The sequence below is a fragment of the Spermophilus citellus genome (assembly GCF_964194105.1).
Source record: "Spermophilus citellus genome assembly, chromosome: 7".
Classification (NCBI taxonomy): Eukaryota; Metazoa; Chordata; class Mammalia; order Rodentia; family Sciuridae; genus Spermophilus; species Spermophilus citellus.
In genome coordinates this window covers 123,897,590-123,915,021 of record NC_138188.1, presented here as the reverse complement: position 1 = coordinate 123,915,021, position 17,432 = coordinate 123,897,590, and the positions used below count along the sequence as shown (strand labels likewise).

The window sequence follows — 17,432 nt, the reverse complement described above, 5'->3', positions numbered from 1 at the left end:
CAGTCTTCAGCTTTCCACAGGTGTGCCCACAAGACCCAGCTGCAATCTGATGGACCTGGGTTTCAGATTCCCTGGCTCTGCCTTCCTGCAGTCCCAAGATCTCAATGCCATTCCAACTTGCAGAAAGACCACCAGGGATGCACTTACTTAAAGGAGAGACCCTACAAAGAGGCAGTAAGATGGTGACCGCTAGCACACCCAGCAGAAAGACCTCAGGTGCAACCAGGCCTGCAGGTACCCTGACAATAGATCTCCAGGCCCTGGCCAGTGTCCCCAACTAAGATGGCTAGGCTATGATATGGTGGTGGCAAATCTGTAGGCCCCCTTGGCTCTGGACTCCCAGGCCCTGGTAGATGTCCCAAAATGGTCGTGGCTGCATGTAACCAAACCTGCAGGTACCCTGACAATGGACTTCCAGGCAGCAGTGAGCAGCGGACCAACTGTTGTCATCAGGAGCGTGATCCGCTGGTGAATGGCAGGCGATTGAGGTGGGCAAACAGGGCAAAGAGTGGGGATCGGCAGGTAGCAATGGCTGCCTCACAGAGAAACAGTATTTCCTCTGCTTGAATCTCAAGTCACAGAGTGACAAGGTATTTTTTTGATACCTTCATTTTATTTATTTATTTTTATGTAATGCTGAAGATTGAACCCAGTACCTCGTATGTGCTAGGCAAGCACTCTAGCCCTGAGCTACAACCCCAGCCCAATGGTGAGCTTCTATCACATGTTTATTAACCACTTGCATATCATACCCTTGTGGATATGTATGTGCTCAAGTTTTTGCCCCTTTAAGAAATTGAGTTGTATGCCTTGTTGATTTGTGTTCTAAAAGTTCTTTGCGTATTCTGATTAGAAGTTCCTTATAAGATATTTGATGTGCAAGTTGTATTGGTTTTCTACTGCTCTAATAACAAATCTAGCACTTCAAATGCAGAGCCATATTATCTTATAGTTCCATAGGTAGAAGTCTGGTAGAGGTCTCACTGGACTAAAATCCAGCTATTGGCTGCTACACTCAGTTCTGGAGCTTTGAGGAGGATTGCTTTCCTGATCCTTTGGGTTGTTGGTGGAATTCAGTACCTTGCATCAAAGGACCAAGCTCCTGAGGTTCTTGCTGTGTGTAAACTGGTGGGTTCCTGGCTTCCAGAAGCCACTACATCCTTGGTCCTTGGTCTCTTCTCTCATATGAAAGCTACAGCATTGCCAGCAGGTCTGGACCCTCTCATGGCACATCTCTGACTCTCCTTGGTTGTTGAATTTCTCCCATCGGAGTTGTGATTAGATTTGCCCACTCAGGTAACAGAGGGTAATTTCCCCTTCTCAATGCCTTTAACCTTAATTCCACCTAGAAACTCCATTTTCCAGGTAAGTTTACCTGTTTACAGTTTCTAGGGATTGGGACATGGACATTTAGTGAATGGCACTATGTTCCCTACCACACTAATATTTTCTCCCACACTGTGGCTTTTCATGTCATTTTCTTAATGGTGTCCTTTGAAGTAGGAAAGTCTTTAATTTTATTTTGTTCAATTTATTGATTATATTTATTTTATAAAATAATTTGTGCTTTTGGAGTTATATTTAAGAATTTAGTACTTAACCCAACATCACAAAGTTACTATTTTGTTTCTTGAAGAAATTGTTATAGCTTTAGTCATTCAATGGATTTATGACCTACTTTTAGTTATATGAATGGTGCTAGGTATGATATGAGTTTAATTAATTAATCTTATTTACATATGGATAATCAGTTATACCAATCATTTGTTCAAAAGACTCTCCTTTCCTCCATTGAACTTTCTTTCTGTATTGAAAATCAATTAGCCATAACTGGATTTATTGATGAGCTGTCAATTCTCTTCCATTGATATGTATGCCTACCCTTCCATTAATATCACACTGTATTCTTTTATAGGTGTTTTAAAAAATAACTTTATTTCATTTATTTTGTATGTGGTGCAGAGGATCCAACCAAGTGCCTCACAAGGTCTAGGCAAGGGCTCTACCCCTGAGCCACAACCACAGCCCCTCTTTTATAGGTGTTTTAAAATTTAGTTATACTTAGTAATGGAGTTAAGATTATTTTAAACATCAAATATTAACTCAAAACTGTTTTGCTTAGATTCATTGACAGATTAATATAGAATCTATGAAAAAATTGTCCTGGCCATAAGATAAAATTAAAATGTAATTTTTATGCATAAACATACTTAAATAATTTATAATTGCTACAAATCTCTTAAATTCTATTTTATATGACAAAGTTACAACATGAAATAGATTTTGGTTTTTAGTTGTAGATGGACACAATGCCTTTATTTTATTTGTTTTTACTTTTATGTGGTGCCAGGGATCAAACCCAGTGCCTCATGCATGCTAAGCAAGCACTCTACCACTGAGCCACAACCCTGGCCCATGAAAGAGATTTTTGTGTTAATATTCTAAATATCTTGAAGATAGTATTTACTTTGGCACTTTAAATTGAAACTGGTTATCATTGTTGTTTTTATATAATCCTAATCCCTTCATATAATAACATTTCCAAAGTTCCAATCTCATTTATTTCTCTGGATCAACCTCTATACTCCTGCATATTCTTGAACAAGCCAGTTCTGAACTTGCCCAACATGGACACCATTTTCAGGGAAGCATTAATGGACATATGGAAACAGCACCCTGGGTGCCTGGCTCAGGAGACTCTTGTCTGTGCTGTCCAGGCCTTTGTGAAGTATCCTATGAAGTGGGCATCAAGGAGGAAGAGGAACTGTTTCAGGGAATCAGGGCAGCCTGGAGCCCTGCAATATGCTTTCTTTGCTGAAAAGAATACGAATAAGTGGTCCACTCCCTCTGGGGCCTCGTGGAAACCAGCATCAGCATGACCCCTCTCCTCAGTTGGTGTCTTGGTAAGCATGTGGGGCCATTCATGGGCTTCTCCAAATGCGTGCATGTCAAGAGCTAACATTTACTTCAGGACACCATGTATCAGGTTCTATGCTCAACCTGTTTCTTCTGTTAGCTCCAGTAATTCTCACTCAATTCATGAAGTCCTTTCATTTTATGTGTGACACCTAGAGATGCTAACTTTTTCAAGGCTTGTTGGGGACCGCAAATCAAGTCAAGATGGCGCCTGGCAGTTTGCCAGGAGGAGTGGGTTGTGAGGCAACACCGCCGAGCCATTTAGATGGTGGGGATTCCTTATTGGCTGATTGCTGTATCTAGATGATGCTAATTGAGTCAAGCTGTGTGTAATCAGTTAGGTATATATACCCCTGCTGCTCCGCAATAAAGCAGTTCCCACTTCAACCTTCAAGTTGCTTGTCACCTCCCGGTTATTTTGCCCAGCCGGACTGCGGCAAATGCTGACTTACAGATGTGACCTTGGCTGTCCACCTCCATACTGTGGGCACTTTTCATTCCTCCTCTAACCCTTCCCTGTACGAATCTCTCACTCCTGGGTTTCTAAAGTGATTGTAATTTGTAGCAAATTTCAAGCATGGCCTTTAAATTTTTGTAGTTAAGTATTTGGAATCAATTCTCTTGTCTTTCTGGTCCCTGGATGCAGTCATACCTCCTAGCTCAAAACCACCATCACTTTGTGGTATAGTCATCCACTGCTCCCTTGTGCCCACTAGAATGCTCTGTCATCCATTTGTGTCCTTGAATCAGTCTTTTTAAATGCCACATTGCCATAGGAACTGTGGTCCAATGAGTTAGTTTCTAATTCCCCTGAATCATTCATTTTCTCCTGCACTCTCTCTGCAGGCTTTGGAACCATGGGCCGAGGCATTGCCATTTCTTTTGCAAGGGCCAAGATCCCTGTGGTTGCTGTAGAAGTAGACCAAAAGTAGCTCAAATCTCAGAGAAGGTAACTTCCAGCTTGGAAAAGGCAGCATCCGAAATGCAGCAGAATGGCCAGCCTTGGTCAGGACCAAAACTCAGGTTCAGTTCATCTATGAAGGAGCTTGCTAGCGTAGACTTAGTTGTCGAAGCAGTATTTGAGGATATGAAGCTGAAGAAAGGAGTCTTTGCTGAACTGTCAGCCATGTGCAAGCCAGAAGCATTTTTGTGCACCAATACTTCAGCCCTGGATGTGGATGAGATGGCTTCTGCCACGGATTGGCCGCATTTGGTCATTGGCATGCACTTCTTCACACCAGCTCATGTAAAGAAGTTGTTAGAGGTTATTCCTAGCCGACACTCTTCCCCCACCACCATTGCCACTGTTATGAACTTAGCCAAAAAGATTAAGAAGATTGGCGTAGTCGTAGGCAACTGGCGTGGCTTTGTTGGTAATCGAATGCTGGTCCCTTATTATAACCAGACGTATTTCTTGGTAGAAGAAGGTAGCAAGCCAGAGGAGGTAGATCAGGTACTGGAGGAGATTGGTTTTAAAATGGGACCCTTTCGAGGGTCTGACCTTGCTGGGTTGGATGTGGGTTGGAAAGTTCACCAGGAGCAAGGTCTTATTGGACCGGCATTGCCTCCTGGTACTCCTGTCCGAAAGCTGGGTACTAGAAGATACTGCCCGATTCCTGATGTGCTCTGTGAATCAGGACGCTATGGGCAGAAGACAGGGCGGGGGTGGTATCAATATGACAAGCCACTGGGAAAGGTTCATAAACCTGATCCCTGGCTTTCCAAATTTCTGTCACAGTACAGAGAAACCCATCATACTGAACCCCGTGTTATTAGCCAGGATGAGATCCTTGAGCGCAGCTTGTATGCACTCATCAATGGAGGGTTCCGTATCTTGGGAGAAGGGATGGCTGCTGGCCCAGAGCACATTGATGCCATCTACTTGCATGGGTATGGCTGGCCAAGGCACAGGGGTGGGCCCATGTTCTATGCTTCCACAATTGGGTTGCCCACAGTTCTGGAGAAGTTGCAGAAGTACTACAGGCAGAATCCTGATATTCCCCAGCTGGAGCCCAGCGACTACTTTAAAAAGCTGGCTTCCCAGGGAAACCCTCCTCTGAAAGAATGGCAAAGCTTGGCAGGGCCCCCCAGCAGTAAATTGTGATTCAGGCTGTGCCTCCCATGCTGGCATCGGGTAAATGCTACTAAATTTCAGTGAAATTGGATTTTTTAAATCCTGAGTAAGATTACTCTGAAATGCAAAGCAAAGGAAATAATCGGTTAGTTAAACCTTGTCTTTGGGTCTTTTCTTGTTCATTCTACTGGAGGAAATCTTTAGGAATATGCTTTGTATGCCTCTGAATGTATTCCTTTCAAATAAATCCAATGAATGAAGTTTGTTAATATAATACCACAATAGCTGATGAGGGAGCCTTAGGAATACGTTGAGGTTCCCAAGTGCTTTGATTGTTGGAGAAATTTGTCAACAATTAATAAATAACAAATACAGCTAGTCAAATTCATTTTGACCCTTTAGCCTCATATACTTAGTATTGATGGCAAATCCCATGGGTCATCCTTGCACACACAGTCACTGAGCACCTCCTGAGTAGGTGGCAGACCTAGAGCCCAGAGGGTGTTATAGCAGCATGGGAGCCTGTGTTGAAATTTGGTCCTTAACCTCAGAGGTGAGCGAGAGATGGTTGGCAGGGTAAAATCAGCAGTGAGGGTCTCTATGAGGGGGGCATGGAACACTGCCCAAGGACAAGCAGATTACTAGCCAGAAAGAGGCCTTGCACCAATGGAAATTGGTGAGGGCACCAAGTACTTGGGACCTAAATGGGACATCCCAGAGCAGCTTGGCAAGTCATGTTTCTGGGATGACTTCTGTCCAAGGCTCAGTTTCCTGTGCACAGCTGTTGTTGCTGCTTGCCAGGGGCTCAGCGATGTTTGTTGTTTATTCCGCAAGACACAGAGCATCTGCAACCTGGTCTTTATGGTCTTTTCTATTCAAGGAGGAGTAACAGAAAGACTAAGTTGTTAACTTAGTTTAAGAAGGGATCTTAATGAACATCCAGCCTTTAAGGATTTCTTAATTCTTCAACAGTATCACAATGCCACTTTTCCTGTCAAGACAAAAGTTTGCAAATTTATAACTGGAAGTGGTTCAATCATAAAACATCTAACATTATCCCAAAAGACAAATTTGCATCGTTTTGTTGAAACTAAGTATTTTTCTCTTGACTTTTTGCCTTGTGTGGTTAAAAGTTAAGGCACTAATAAACACAAAAACCTGTAAAAAATATTGATAGCAGAATTACTTTTAATAGCCAAAAATTGGGTACAACCTACATGTGCATTAACTGATGACTGGATAAACAAGATGTGGTATATCCACACAGTAGACTGTTATGCAGCTATAAAAAAGAATGAAGTCCTGATGTCTGCTACAAAATGATGATCCTTTAATACATTATGCTAAGTAAAAGAGCCAGTCACAAAAGACTACCAATTGTATGAACATTCATATGGAATGTCCTTCATAGGCAAATCTATAAAGACAGAAATCAGATTAGTTGTTGCCTAAGGTCAGAATTGTTGGTGGATATAGAAAGGGAAATGATGACTAATAGTTACAGAATTTCTATTTGGTTTGATGACAATGTTCTAAAAGTATTGTGCTGTGGATTGTAGAACTGTGAGGAACCTTAAAATAAAACCATTGGGTTGTATAATTTCAAGAGATAAATTGTTTTACATGTGAATTATATCTCAATAAAGTAATTAATAAACAAATGGTGCTAAAGTTGATGTCCTTCAGAGTGTTGTAAATAAACTGTTTCACAAAAGTTTTGCTTGTGAATCCACATTTATCAGGAGTCCTAATCCTCCAGGTGTGGTGGTGTCAACCTGCAGTCCCTGTTAGAAGGAAGGCTGAAGTAGGGGGATTGCTTGAGCCCAAGAGTTCAAGGGCAACCTGTCAAGACCCCCATCTCAAACAAACAGGTAAAAAGTCCTGGTAGAAAAATGTCAAACAAATAAAATATAAATTTTCTGTTGTTAAAAAAGTACCAAGGACTTATATTTAATTGCAATTTAATTTTAGAGTATTTTTGAGACATATTCTATTAAATTTTATATAATTTGGGTTTTTTTATTAAAAGCTTTCATGAGAAAGCTTTTTAAACATAACAACTTTGTCTCCAAACTGACTTGTTTTCAAGTTAATGTAGACAAAAACGTATCAGATTTTCTTCAAGTCTTGAGTAGATTTTGAGTTCTTAAGTCTTATTTTCTCCTTACTTTAGTCTCTAGTTTGAGGTTTTGAAACTAGAGGAACTGTGAATAGGTTTTATGAGTCATTAGCCCCTGAAATTTTATGATAGTTTGTGCATATGTATCCAATTGCATTTCCTGAAAAAGTTCCCATGTATTACATCATGTTCTCAAAAGTGTCTATGACCCAATAAAAGTTAAGGACTAATACTATACAAAATGGGAAGAACAAATATTCTTTTTTAAAAAAATATATATTTTTAGTTGTAAATGGACACAATATCTTTATTTTATTTGTTTATTTTTATGTGGTACTGAGGATCGAACCCAATGCCTCACATGTGCTAGGCAAATGCTCTACCACTGAGCCACAACCCCAGCCTCTGTATTCTTTACATCAGAGGAAGCAAAACTAATTCTAATTTGTTGGATCTTCCCTATAGCAGTATTTAATATGATGAAGGCTTTCAGGATATCCTGTCCTGTCCTTGGAAATGCACTGATTTAAAAGGCTGATTTGGTTGTTGCTAATCATTTTAAAACTATCTGTGAGAAAGCCATCTTTAAGGGAGAAAAAAACCTTCCTGAATGAAATTTTAACAAATGTGTTCTAATTAATCGCAGTCTATTCTATAGAGAACAGTATATTGGAAACACCCTTGAACTTGTGACTCCTGCTTTAAAGATGAGACTAATGATACATCTCAAATCAGTAAAGCCATTTGGCAACTGCAGTTGCTACAGTTCATTCATTTCCAGCAGAAGCAGGTGTATGGGAGAGATAAGTGAAGCATGTTATTTCTAGGGTAGCAACTTATAGTCCTGGAATTTCTAGAGTCTTACACTAGTCTTTAAAATAGATAGCTAGAAATCAGAAATGCTGCAGGCTCACTAGTTTATCTGAACCCTTTTGGTAATCATCAGTGAGATTACTTGATGTCTCTGAATAGAGAGAGGTTTCTGCAAGAACGGTCTCTGACTGTTCTTGGGACTGTCAGTGCCACCTGCTCATCTTGTCCGTTTATGCATATTTTGAATTTAACAGACAAGTTACATGGCATCCAGGCAGGACAGAAGTATCAAACCACTCCCGGGGACACCAGTCCTACTGGACAACCAATGGGTTGTCATTCAGATGAAAAACGTGAATGCTAACCCACAGCACTGTACAATACCCAGGGTTGTCCAGGACTCTGTGAGGAGCCTTCATGTCCAAAACTCTCCTATTGGTTGCTGTGGATTTCATTCTAAACAAAAGTTGTTTGACATTGTGATGGGAAAATCTCCATTTAGATTGGGTTTCCAAAAGGATCCATTTATAGGAAGGGAAAATATCTTGTTTGTTCTTTTTAGTATTTCTTCTTTAGCACCCTGAGAGGGAATGAACAGAGCTTTCAATTCTTGTTCCAAGGATTCCAGTACATTTTCGTTATAGTGTTTATTTGTTGTCTTTTACCCATTTTAAATAGCTTGTCAGAATGAGGTCCCAAGAGCATCTTGTAAGATGATCTGAGCAGAGCTGATGGAATCTGTCTTGTGCACGTTCTCACTACACTGAAGTTATTCCATCTTCTCTAAGCAAGTTGCTAATTCTAGCCAAAACATGATGTCTTTAGGAGAAGGTCATAACAAAACCTCTCCAACCAAATCATAAATGCACTTGGATTTCCAGAGCCAGCCAAGACCTGGAGAACCGTTGATTTGTAAATTTTGGCAGAGACCATTGGCTTCTACCCAGGATTTTACTTCTTCTCTAGTAATAAACATCCCATTATTTGAGCATATAGTTGTCCAAAATACACAATATATGTGCCAATTTCTATTACATTAAATTGTGGACATGTGACTGCATTCTAGACACTACATTCTAGATTTGGGGATCTCCTGTGATAGCTTTGGGAAGCTCCCTTAACAATAAGATGATGTGTAGTCTTTACCCATTTCTTTTTTGCTCCCTAATCCATCTTCATGCCTGATACACAGATGTGATGGCTGGAGTTCCACCCGTTGTACTGGCCCATGAAGACAAAGGCCATGCCCCAGAATAGAGAGCACCAAAAAGTTTGGAACACTGAAGACTTCAGGGAGCACAGCTGTGAGTCCAAATAGCTTTCCTACAGTCATTTAGGTGAGAAAGATCCAGTGCCTATCATGGTGAGGAGGGTGTCACTGTAGGTCTTCAGTTGTAGCCTACCTGAATCTACACTAATGCAGGTGGGATCCAGGAATTAGTGGCAGGGAGTCTTTTTGGTTTTGTTTTCTTGGTGCTGTAGGTAATTCTGATGCACTGGCCATTTTGAGACTTTAATCTTATGAAACAATTTCTTCCTTTAAATTTGTTTTTGTTTTTTTGTCAATTGTGTTTTTTCAACTTGATGTTAAATTGCTCATTTTAAAAAATATTATGCATATAATTCTTGTAGGCAGTTGGTGGAGCAGTCCACTATGAACCTGAGAGTAAAACTGTATCCACATTTAGTAGGAAAAAATCTCCGAGGCATACTTGAACCTCAAATTGCCCACTACACACTGAGAGAGAAAAGCACTCACAGTGAAAGTGCATTATCAGAGAGATGGTCAACAATGTCACAATGCGAAAGAAGAGCAATTGGAAAAGCAGTACCTCTCAGCAAGGACCAAAGGGGACATACCAAATCTGGGAACACCAACCTACTCACTAGATCAGAGATCTCTAAAAGGGGGTCCCCAAGGAAATGTGAAAAATGATCTAGAGAAGTGCAGGCAGAAAATATTGGAACTGCTCTTTCTACTTATTTTCATCTAAAAATAAGAAACCAATCTTCACTAATATTTTGTGTTGCCCTCACTGCGTTGCATCTTGCAAGGTCACATATCAGGAATGAGGTGTTCTGAGGGAAGACGGCAAGACTAAAGTACAGACAGGTTGAGAGTGGCCACCTCCTCCTTCATCTGATTTCAGCATATGGAGAAATATTGCAAAATTATATGCGCTGGGGTGACTGGATTTCCATACAAAATTATTTAATGTAACTGAACCCTCACAACAGATTCCTTGAAATAAAGAACAATTGAGGATAGATAATTCAAACAAAGGGGAACCCCGAGGCAGTGGCGAAGCTGGCACTTCTCATCTCAGCATGTAGCTAGCTATGTTGCAAGGTAGAATGATTCAGTCAATCTGGCAAGAAATCATCCAAAAAGTTTTGATATTATCTGGACTATTAGAAATATCCATTCCTACCTACCATTCATGGTGATGTTTGTTCTAGTGTACTGTCTTGTGATATTAACTAACAATATGAAACCATCACCTATTACCAAAACATTTTAATAGATTGTTTAGTTCATCATCTCATCATTTCTAAACTTCTTTTGACGACGTTTTATCATGTGAATGTACATCAATCTATCAGTAAAAGTATGTAATTTGTAAATTAATAATCATCCTATAATTAGAGGTATATATTACAAATTATGTAATGTGTTACCAGATCCTTTCTCAGGAATGGAAGATTTTATTTTTTTCTCCCTCCTGCTAGAAGTGCTGCCAGAAGATGGCATTCTTTGGAAGTTTCCTTGCTCAGAATCACACTTTCTTCCGGGGTTAGCTGGCATTTAAAGACTGCTCAGCAGTGGAGTTTATTTGTACCTGATCTCCTTGCCCCAACTCTGAAGGGCTGGCATAGCTTTAGAGTTCCCCGTGACGGTTCCTGGGCTGAGGTCTTCATGGGTACTGCATTGCAACCCAACTTCTCCCTCTCTTTGCTCCTGCTTTCCTGTCACAGGAGTTGATATGAAGATCACTCACTACACACCCAGTGGTTGGTTGGTATCCTGGGGTGCAGTGTTGGTCTCTGGTGAAAATTGTACATTCAGCAACCAGATCATCTTTGGTGAGAGGGATCCCATTCTGTTGGTTTACCTGTAGTCCTGCCCCTTCTGGTGATCACCTTCACATCTTTTATTATATTTCTCTGGTGCAGCAATGGCCCTCAGCAATAGCCATCTGATGCCATGTAATTACAACTTTCTATAAACCTTTCAAATGTCTGACATATTGCCCTCATTACCTTTTACTGATATCCTATCCCAACTTCTCCCTGGTAAAACTTTTATAGTTCAACTTTTATAGTTATAGCACGCCAGGGACTATGAATACTCCACTTACTACCAGTGGTGATTACTGGTTGACTGGTTAGTGAACCAATTACCAAATTCTATTTAGAGTTTACTTCCTAGAATCATTTTTGTTAGCAACTATCATAGACCTAGTTCTCCAGGCATAGCTCCCTACAACCATGCCTACTGTGTGCATGGGCCATTCATGACAGCTCTAAGATGGGAAATGATAGTGAATGCTGGCAATAGCTATTCCACCCACTCTATCTACCAAGTTGTCTATTCATATTTTGTGGTGGATGTTCCCTGGAGGTCACTGACATTTGACACACAACTTTTTACCCTTCATGCCCACTTCCATAGATCCATCTCTCAATTCCCCACTCCTTAGTGCTCTCTATCCCCAAGTCTTCCTCCTTTAACACCCTGACCAACTATCCAAGGTTTTTGACATCACCCGTATATTCTTACCTCCAGCCACTTTTCTAAGCCAAATACTCTTTTCTTCTACCATCTTTCATGGAAGTTCTAGCATTTCTACTTCACTAAGTGCATGTGCCTTCATTTTCTCTAAGTTTCCAATAGTCAAACCAGCAGTGTCTTAACAATATCTCCTAGAGTGACAAGATATGGAATCCTGTATCATAATGAGTGTTTCCATATTGTAAACTCTACCTACCAAGGTTTATGTTCTGAGCCCTCAATCTAGCATCTTCAGGGTGTGGTCCCATGCTATTCTCCTGGCTTTGGGCAGCTACATGTTGGCTACTTCATACAGCTCTTTAAGGGCATAGTCCCTTTTCTCCTTTAGTAGTTTTGGCACTTCTCTGAAAGATTATTTTGGGACATAACTGTAAGTATTGTTCTGGTAGTCAGGATGGCAGGAAGGGATATTTCCTGAGCTAGATGTGTGTTGCCTTGCAAGACAGAAGCCTCTGAACTAGCTTTTTTTAAAAAAAATTATTTGTTCTTTTTAGTTATACATGATAGTAGAATGCATTTTGATATGTCATACATACCTGGAATAGAACTTCCCATTTGAATTAGCTTTGAACAAGGAGAGGCACATCAGTGTTGAGCAATGGGGCCAGGCCACCTGAAAAGGCCCAAAGCATTCAGGGAATCTCAGAATTTGAGATTTTAAAATTAATTGATCCAAGTGTCCCCAAGTCTTCCTAATCAAGGTCCTAAGCTACACATAGTAAACTTGCCATGAGCATTCAACCTTCTCTGGAATTCCATTTCCCTTATAATTAAGTCCTGTGTCTGATTCCTCTGCTTTATCTCTTCTGTGACTATAAGAGGCGATTCTTTTATAAGTTGCTGGAGAAGTTATCTGATGTTCACAGTTCCTCTTACATTGGTAATTAATCACCTTCACACCTTTTATTATATTTCTCTAGTGCAGCAATGGCCCCCAGCAATAGCCATCTGATTCCATGTAATTACAATTTTCTATAAACCTTTCAAATGCCTGACATATTGCCCTCATTACCTTCTACTGATATCCCATCCCAACTTCTCCCTGGTAAAACTTTTATAGTTCAACTTTTATAGTTATAGCATACCAGGGACTATGAATACTCCACTTACTACCAGTGGTGATTACTGGTTGACTGGTTAGTGAATCAGTTACCAAATTCTATTTAGAGTTTACTTCCTAGAACCATTTCTGTTAGCAACTATCATAGATCTAGTTCTCCAGGAAAGACTCCAAGATGGAGATATCCATGTCCAACATCCACTGGTGAATGGTCTGCTGGTGAATGCTCTGGAAAACAACATCTGTAAGGAAGTGAAGAAAACAGGATTGAACTGTGATGTGACTCAAGGGAAGTTCCACCGAATCCATTGGCAGGTTTGAGGCTGAGGCTAGGCATTTGATCCCCACTTTGATTTGCTTTTGGATATGAGTTGACCCTAAGGAGAACAATGGCCTGGGACACCGCTCCAGCTAAAATCGGTGTCTTTAGAGGAGCTCAGGCCCTTCCTTCTTCCAGGAACTCCTAGCAGCCAGGAGAGTCAGTGCCTTAATGCTGATGGGGAGAGTCAAGTTGGTTCTGCATTGGGCACCAGCATTGCTCTCCATGTACTTGTATGTTTTTGTCATCTACTTCCTGATATCTCTTATCTTCTGGACTTTCATCTCTCTCTGGCATCTCACTTTGTCTCCCTCAACTCTCCAGTTCTGTCCCCCAAGTCCTCTGGAATTCACAATTTGTATCAGCAACACATTCTCTAGTTTCAAAATGTTCCCTGAACATTCCCTCATCTTGGCAAAAATTCTTAATGTGTTTAAAGGAGCCTCCGATGAATAGCTTCATCAGCCAGCTTCTGAATCAACTGAGAAATAAAACAAAAAGTAACTATGAGGGCTAAAATGCTACCTTTATTAGCAATAGAGCCAGGTAGGAGGGTGTGGTCTTAGGTATGTTAACCCTATCTATTTCATAACATTGCTCCAGAGAACTAGATGAGAACTAGAGGCCTGGATGATAACAGCGCTGGACCACACATACAGCCCCATCTTTTCTGAAGCCCTCAGTTCAGAAGCACTATAAATCTGGAATGGCCCCACAAACCCATATGTTAGAGATTTGGTGCCTATCTTGGTTCTATGTGGAAGTGATAGAAATTTTAAGAGGAAGGTCGTTAGGGTCACCCCTTTGAAGGGAATATGGAGACCCAATGTCTTCCTTTCTTCTTTTTTTCCAAGACACGAGAGGAGTGGTTTTGCTGTGCTGTGGACTGTACCTGCCATGATGTGCTGCCTTATCACAGGCCCCAAAGCAACAGGATCAACTGATCATGGACTGAAACCTCAAAAACTGTGAACCAAAATGAACATTTTCTCATTAAGTTGATTATTTCAGACATTTATAATAACAGCACAAAGCTCATTAACAAAAGTAGTTTTCAATAATTTTCTTATCGCATGGAGATTACTGGGGACCCTATTTAGAAATGGGTGATACACAGGCATAATTAGAAGAAGGAAGAAGAGGAGGAAGAGAGGAGAAGAAGAGGAGGAGGAGGAGGAAGATAAAGAGGAGGAGGTCCTTAGCTCTGCATTTTTTTCATAGCACAATTACTGTCTGACATATTATATATTCATTTGTTTATTTACTTATTCCCTATGTCCCTCTCCACAGATGTAAGCTCCTTGAAAGCAAGCTGTTATAGCTTGTAGATAAGTTGTCCCTCAAAAGCTCCTGTGCTGATGCAGGAGTATTCAGAGGTGAAATGATTAGATTATGACAGCTGTCACATAGTCAGTCCATCTGTTTGAATGGACTGACTGGGTGGTAACATGGGCAGATGGTGCGTGGCTGAAGGAGGTGGGTTAGTGGGGGTGTGCCTTGGAAGGGTGTCTTTCTGTCTCCTCTTCTCTTCCCGTCTCCCCTCCCCACCCTGTCCTCCTTCTCCTTTCTGGCAGCCATGTTCCCAGCCCTCTACCTCTTCCTCCATACCCTTCTGCCATGATGCTCCTCCTCACCTGACTCAGCCATGGAATCAGCAGGCCATGAACTAAACCTCTGAAACCTTGAGCCCGAAATATACTTTTCCTCCTCTAAGTTGGTCTTGTCAGGTATTTTGTTAAACAGCAACAAAACCTAACTTGCATACAGGAATTTTGGGGAGGCCCCACTGTGCAATCATTAGGACTCTGGACTTTGAAAGCAGGCATTTTGAGTGTTTTACTTGCTGTTGTGTCTGGAATGGAAACCAGTGCCTGAACATAGGAGATGCTCAATATAATGCGTTGAACAAATAAAAACCTTAGTTTACCCCTTAACTTAAGACTAGCCATTCTAAAACATCACACTTCATGTTCTCCATACTGGGAATTAGCCCAGGCTGTCTTAGGAACTCTAGAGGAAGGCTATAGAAATATTGCCTATCCACTGTCTCAAAACTACCTATCACAGCTTAACATATGGTAATAGAGAAGTTAAATTTCTATTAGTATCCTAATTTTTGACTTGTCTACCTATTCCTAACTATAGATTCCAAATAATGTTTTTCCTGATGTGTGGCTTATGTAAAGAAATTACATAAAGGGCTGGGGATGTGACTCAAGCGGTAGCGCATGCGTGCGGCCTGGGTTCGATCCTCAGTACCACATACAAACGAAGATGTGTCCGCCGAAAAACTAAATAATAAATGTTAAAAATTCTCTCTCTCTCTCTCTCCTTCTCTCTCTCTCACTCTCTCTTAAAAAAAAAGAAATTACAAAGAATGAAAAGACTATTAATTTTGTATAATAAGCAAACATTCTCTCTTTGAAACAATAATATTACATTAAAATACAAAACTGAAGAATATTTGTTATTAGAATATATGGAAAACTTTAAAATCTGAAAATTTGCAGAAAACCTATTTTTTTTCATACAACTAAATTTTCAGTTACCGGAGAGATCCTCATGTGTACGGCATAATATAGACCATGTGTGGGAGAAACGGAACAAACCTAGTGAAGAGCTATTGAAATAAATCACTTCCAAGAATAGTATGAGATTTTTTTCTGTATTCCCCACCAGGTGGTGCTGCTGAGAAGTTTTCTTAAACATTCCATGTTGGGGGCCCACTTATTAAGCAATAGAATATAATTCATATGTTCAATAATGATTCTCTAAACTAACATTTGTTTCAATAACCTCAGACAAAATGTTCTGAAGGTTCCTGGAGCTTGTGGTTGGGTAGATGTGGGTCACTTTAAAAAAATAACAGGAATCATGAATAAGTAGAAATTGGAACTAGAATTTCAGCTGCAATGGCATTTGACCTTATTAGATTTCCAGTGATCATCATGTATTTGAATTACAATAATCTCTCTGAGTCTTAAAAAAAGTTAGGTGAAGCCGGGCACGGTGGTGCACACCTGTAATCTCAGCTGCTTGGGAGGTGAAGCAGGAGCATAGTGAGTTCAAAGCCATCCTCAGCAACTTAGGGATGCCCTAAGCAGCTCAGCGAGACCTTTACTCTAAATAATAATAATAATAATAATAAAAAGGGCTGGGAATGTAGCTCAGTGGTTAAGCACCCCTGGGTTCAAACCTTAGTATCAAAAAAAAAAAGTTAGGTGAAATTGCATAATTTATTTGTGGCTCTTGTTCAACTTATGAGAGTGATCATAATAATATCATTTCAATTTAAAAAACCCATTTGCTTAATATTATATGGTTTATAAAAATCCAATTTCATTAATTCCTTAAGTATTGCAAGACGTTTACAAATAATAATTTAACAGTTGGATTTTTTAGTTCTTTCTATAGAGACATTTTGTCTGTTAGTAAACTCAGAATTTTTTTCAGTGTATAATACACATAGTATATCAATGTAATAATAAGAGCCTTGATAAAATACAGTACTTAGTTTGCTTGATCCCGAGAGCCACTAATCTCAATGGGAAAATATAGTGGTTATATATATTGGATTCTATAATTTGCTACAGACTTGAGTCTTTTGTAGAAACCTGAGGGGTCAGTAACCTCTTATTTTATCCATGATAGAAACAGAACCTTGCTATGAAATCATCACTACACTTTCTATCTAGATTAAATTCCAAGGGGCTGGGGTTATGCTCAGCAGTGGAGCGCTTGCCTAGCATGTGTGTGGCACTGGGTTGGATTCTTAGCAAAGCATATAAATAAAAATAAAGGTCCATTAACAACTAAAAAAAAAAATCCAGCTTTCTTGTCTTTTACATGTTGATTCTGTGTTTCCTCTTTTAATCATTATTGTTACTTTCTCCTAGTGTTACCAGAATTGGGGTGAGAAAAGGGAAGGCATCATTTACATAATCGTCTGCCTAATCGTGTACATTTATTTGCATAAATTATAAATCTATCTCAGAGAAGAAAAGGGCAAGCCAGAGTGAGAACTGAGCTCAGTGGTTAAGCATCCTGGGGTAGGGGGGTTCAGCACTTCCCAAAGGTCCTTCAGGGAGAAGGAATGTGAGATGACAACATCCAAGAGGTTGGAAGAGCCAGAGAAGCAGGCATCTGGACTTGAGGGCTTTGGGGGCTGCCTGAGGGGACAGACTTTGAAAATGTCACTAGAAAAAGCAACAAAGGAAAGGAAAGCCAGAAACATAGCAAAGCTCCATGCACTTCTCTCTGCCTTTCCCTGCAGCTGATGTCCCTACTTCCCAGTGCCTTGGCCTGAACATGGGGTGGAGCTCCATGCTGGGCATCAGC

General features: G+C 40.3%; 2 protein-coding genes and 1 pseudogene across 3 annotated transcripts in view; all 3 read left to right on the top strand.

The window, feature by feature from the left end:
* LOC308653702 (peroxisomal bifunctional enzyme-like) overlaps positions 1–17,432 on the top strand; it is a 196,165-nt gene that overhangs the window by 12,317 nt on the left and 166,416 nt on the right. The gene's annotated exons all lie outside the window — the stretch shown is intronic.
* LOC308652729 (serine/threonine-protein kinase PAK 2-like) overlaps positions 1–17,432 on the top strand; it is a gene marked incomplete at its 3' end in the record, with an annotated part of 268,563 nt that overhangs the window by 129,680 nt on the left and 121,451 nt on the right. The window lies entirely within an intron of this gene.
* Positions 364–5,043, top strand: LOC308652731 (peroxisomal bifunctional enzyme-like; annotated as a pseudogene). The gene is made up of 4 exons: positions 364–488; positions 1,350–1,365; positions 2,607–2,895; positions 3,763–5,043. The product of its transcript is annotated as a peroxisomal bifunctional enzyme-like (transcript).